Source organism: Lactuca serriola, chromosome 2, assembly GCF_051521515.1.
Source record: "Lactuca serriola cultivar US96UC23 chromosome 2, Lser_US96UC23_V15, whole genome shotgun sequence".
Taxonomy (NCBI): domain Eukaryota; kingdom Viridiplantae; phylum Streptophyta; class Magnoliopsida; order Asterales; family Asteraceae; genus Lactuca; species Lactuca serriola.
In genome coordinates, this window is record NC_136409.1 from 27,060,321 (window position 1) to 27,065,948 (window position 5,628).

The following is a 5,628-nucleotide window of genomic DNA, read 5'->3' on the forward strand; positions in this document are numbered from 1 at the left end:
CATTTTGGTTTCTCGATCTCCGATTCATTTGACATAGAACTTAATCGAACACATCAATTCAGTTCTGACCGGGCCCGGCACATAAGTCAAATCAAATCATCGAGCGGCCGAGATATCGCTTTTACCCTCTTGGGATAAAAGTAACAGATAAACATCGACTTATATGCATTTACTTATTCATTAATCAACTATACACAATAATGCGTTTTGTAACACCGAGTTACTGATGCGTTTCCGCATTATCAATGTACAACCAATTAACAAATAACAAACCATATATCTAGGTTTTAAGACTATATGATATTATCGTCTTGCGATTACCCTTTTATATCATATTCCACAAGGTAATTCCAGCAAGCGCGGGTTTGTTCCAATGCTCAAAACTAGTTCATAAGCACTCATGAATGTTGCAGCAACCCTTTGCTATGTCTAATACCATTTAGACAATCTACACACCAATTCATGACAATCTTCAATCATATCTACTTCCAACATATGAACGATTGTGGACAATTTGAATAATTCGATTATTCTTAATAAACTCAATTATTCTGGAAGTCAAAACATGCAAAATGAAACAATAGTTAAACAATTAACATAAGACAGTAACATTACTCATAAATAATACTCTTTTATTTAATCATCGAATGTCAATTACATTTATCCATTACACGTTTCTACTACTATCTAATCTATGCTAATATCATCCTTCATCCCAATACTCCTAGCATGCTGCAAGTGCTTAACCCTACTCAATCCCTTCGTAAGCGGATCTGTTGGGTTATCTTCCGATGATATCCTCTTGACTACGAGTTGTCCTTCTTCTACATAATGTCGAATAAAGTGATATTTTATGTCGATGTGTCGAGATCTACCACGGTCTTTCGGTTCCTTGGTCAAGGCAACCGCTCCTTCATTATCACAGAAAATCTCCATGGGCTCCTTTATGGCCGGTATAACTCCAAGATCACCGATGAAGTTCTTCAACCATATTGCCTCCTTCGACGCTTCGCTCGCTGCAATGTACTCTGATTCGCACGTTGAATCAGCTACTATTTCCTGCTTGGAACTTTTCCAAGTCACTGCTCCTCCATTCAAGGTAAAGACCCAGCCCGACTGCGAATGGTAGTTGTCCTTGTCGGTTTGAAAGCTGGCGTCACTATACCCTCGCACCTTCAAGTCATCACTCCCTCCGCGGACTAAGAACCATTCCTTCGTCCTCCGAAGGTACTTAAGGATATTCTTAACCGCAATCCAATGGGCTCTGCCAGGGTTCCCTTGATATCTGCTATTCATGCTCAAAGAAAAGGCTACATCAGGGCGAGTACAAGTCATAGCATACATGATTGAGCCAACTGCGGAAGCGTATTATACTCGGCTCATTTATGCTATTACAACTTCGGTACTCGGACTTTGAGTCTTACTCAACTTGGCTTTACTTTGTATCGATAATTCTCCCTTCTTTGAGTTTTCCATACTAAAACGTTTTAGTACTTTCTCTAAGTAAGTGTTCTGACTAAGTCCTATTAGTCTCTTACTTCTTTCTCTTACTATCCTTATTCCCAAAATATAGGAAACCTCTCCGAGGTCCTTCATAGCGAAGCACTTCCTGAGCCAGGACTTAACCTCCTACAGAGTCGGGATGTCATTTCCTATGAGTAGTATGTCATCGACATACAAAACGAGAAAGCTAACTATACTCCCACTGACTTTGACATATACATACGATTCATCTTCGCTTCGTACAAATCCAAACTCTTTGACTTTCTCATCGAAGCAAAGATTCCATCTGCAAGATGCTTGCTTAAGTCCATAAATGGACTTCTCAAGCTTACACACTCTATTCGGATGCTTCGGATGCACAAACCCCTCTGGCCGAGCCATGTAAACATCCTCAGCCAACTTTCGGTTAAGTAAAGCGGTCTTGACATCCATTTGCCAAATCTCATAATCATGAAATGCAGCAATAGATAGCATCACTCTAATAGACTTTATCTTCGCAACTGGTGAGAAGGTCTCATCATAGTCAACTCCAGGAGTTTGAGTAAAGCCCTTCGCGACCAATCGCGCTTTATATGTGTGTACGTTTCCATCCACGTCGGTCTTCTTCTTGAAGATCCATTTGCACCCAACGGTCTTACATCTGGGCACATTATCAACCAAATTCCAAACTTGGTTATCATACATGGATTGGATCTCGCTATCCATTGCCTCTTTCCATTTTGCAGACTCCGAGCCTGCCATGGCTTCCTTATAGCTATTAGGTTCATCAAGGTTTATTAGTGTACCATCACTAATATATGTGTCCCCTTCGGTAGTAATATGAAAACCATAAAACTGGGGTTGAACTCTAACTCTTTCGGAACGTCTAAGAGGTAAGGATTCATCAATCAGTTCAACCGGAGTTTCCTCCTCGGGTTGAGTGCAGCGGTAGAGGTTCCTTCATCTATCGACTCTTGAATCTCTTCAAGCTCTATTTGCCTCCTACTGTCTCCTTGGCTTATGATTTCTCGCTCTCGGAAAACTCCTGTCCTCGCAACGAAGACAACATTGTCCTTCGGTTTATAGAAGAGATATCCAAAGGATTTATGAGGGTAGCCAATGAAAATACATCGCTCACTACGAGGTTCAAGCTTGTCGTGAGTATCTCGTCTTACGAAAGCCTTGCAACCCCAAACCTTGATATGTGCCAACGAGGAAGCTTTCCCTGTCCACATCTCGTGAGGTGTTTTGGCAACCTTCTTAGTAGGGACTCGGTTAAGGATATCGACGGTAGTCTCTAAGGCATACCCCCAAAAAAGAGATTGATAGTGAAGCTAGACTCATCATAGAGAAAACCATGTCCAACAAGGTTCAATTATGCCTTTCTGCCACACCATTCAATTGTGGTGTCCTAGGTGGCGTCAATTGTGAAACTATTCCACACTCCTTGAGATAATCGTGGAATTCAAGACTTAGGTACTCTCCTCCTTGATCGGATCGAAGCATCTTGATTTTCCTGCCCAATTGATTCTCCACTTCATTCTTGAACTCTTTGAACATTTCAAAAGTTTCTGACTTTTGCTTGATTAAGTTGATATACCCATATCTACTATAGTCATCGGTAAAAGTCACGTAGAAGCGGTTCCCATCCTTCGTGGTTGATCTAAACAGTCCACATACATCGGCATGTATTAGGTCCAATAGACCCTCACTCCTTTCACACATACTTGTGAAGGGTGACTTAGTCATCTTTCCAAGTAAACAAGATTCACACGTGTCATCTTCCCTAAGATCGAATGACTCAAACACTCCATCCTGTTGGAGTTGGGCTATGCGCTTCTTGTTGACATGTCCAAGACGACAATGCCACAAGGATGCTCTATCCATACTATTGGAAGAATCCATGCACAAAACATCATTTCCTAAGTTATTTACAATCATAACGGTTTCATAAATTCCATTACATGGTATAGCTTCAAAATAAAAGACACCATTTAGATAAGCCAAAATAGAACCATTCTCATTATTAAAAGAAAATCTAAAACCTTGTCTAAACAAACCATGAAATGAAATGATGTTTCTAGCCATTTCTGGCGAATAGCAACAATTTTTCAAATCTAAAGTTAAACCACTCGTAAGCACTAAAGAGTACACTCAAATCTTGGTCACAGGCGACGATCTTCTGTTCCCCATGATTAGATTTATTCTTCCATGCTCCACGTCTCTATTTCTTCTTAGTCCCTGCACATTAGAACAAATGTGGTAACCACAGCCGGTATCAAGAACCCAAGAAATAGCATGAGGTGAATCGTTATATTTAATTGTGTATATACCTGTAAAAGACGGCTTGATCTTTCCTTCCTTGATGGCTTGCAGGTACTCTGGGCAGCTTCTCTTCCAATGTCCTATCTTGTGGCAGTGGTGGCACTCTGCCTCCTTTGGGTTAGGGTAGGGTTTAGCAGGATCAACTTTGGTCCCACTAGAAGAGGCACTATATCGGGACTTAACCTTGTGATGGTTCTTAGATGAAGCCTTCCTCTTCTTTCCCCTTCCTTGTCCAATAGCCAAAATAGGAGCAACGGGTGGATTGGGAGTTGGTGCAACAGACTTGTCCTTGAAGTTGCTCTCAGCGACCCTCAAGAGACCTTGGAGTTTGCTTAGGGTGACCTCTTCTTTGTTCATGTGGTAGGTAATCCTAAATTGATTGTAGCTTGGAGGTAAAGAGTGAAGCACCATGTCGATCGCTAAGTCTTCCCCAAAGTCAACATTCAACTTGCGAAGACGGTCGACATACCTTTGCACCTTTTGCAGGTGCACGGTAAGAGACTCTCCATGACCCATTTTAGCTTAAATCATGTTAGTGAAAATATCATAACGCTCTTGTCTCGCGTTTTGGTGGTATCTCTCCAACAAGTCTTGGTGCATCTCGTACGGGTACATGTCCTCATAGGACTTTTGGAATTCGGAGTTCATAGTGGCTATCATGATGCAATGTACCTTCGTTGCATCATGCTCGTGAGTTTCAAAAGCGGTCATTTCAGCCGGAGTAGCGATTTCAGGGTTGATTTTCTCGAGCTTCTCATCAAGGACATACTCCTTATCCTCATAGTGAGCAATAGTGCGAATGTATCTTATCCATTCGCTAAAGTTCGTCCCATCGAAAGTGACCTTTTGACAAAGGCTCATCAATGTGAATGAACTAGCAGCAGTGTTGTTTGCGTTCGACATCTACAAATAGAAAGGACAAAGATAGATTAGAATATGAATCCCTAATTATTACCCAATAAGAAAAATTAGTGCTAGGATCCAACAACAATATATACATATTATAAAATGGATGCCGTAATCTAACATGCAAACAATTTGAAGGTAAGTGAATGAGGATTCACTAATTCTCCAACATGAAAACCTAACTTTAAGTTCTAAATGTATTGAGAATTCCTAGGTTTGGATGAGATTCATTGAAACTTTTCAATGGCATGTTTAAATCTCAATATGCCCCTCTTGTTTGTGACTGGGATACCGAGGATCACAAAGTGGGTGTGAATTACCATGCAAATTCACATGGTGCCTTCATTGTGACGATCACCTATTCGATGTGCCGGTAAACCACACACGCTCCATCGAACTATGATAAACAATGAATCACCCTTTGCCACCTTTGCTTAGAACCAATTAGTGTGCCGGTAAACCACACACGCTCCACTAACTTCTTAGCAAGGGTGCAAAGTGTAATTTCATGGGATTGCATCAATTCACTTTTCCTAAAGTAACTAGGATTGGGAAATTTTTGAAAAACATGTAGTTACTTTGTATTTTATATTATAGTTTTAATGAGAGGATGAGGTTGCCCTATCCTACCCATTCGGCTAACGACCCTCCACCGATCAAGCAAGAGGTGGGTGTGAGTGTACACCCATTAAGCGCCATTTTATAGGCCGCAACCTTATACCCACCTTATAGATCGGCTTCGTGAATGAGGCCTACTAACGATAAGACTAGCATTTTAGTTATACATATATATATATATATATATATATATATATTAATCTTGTAATATTATATTAGTATACGGTTGTATTTTAAACTTGTAAAAATTCTAGGGTTTGAAATTTGAATTGTCTAAATTAAAACTTTTAATCACAA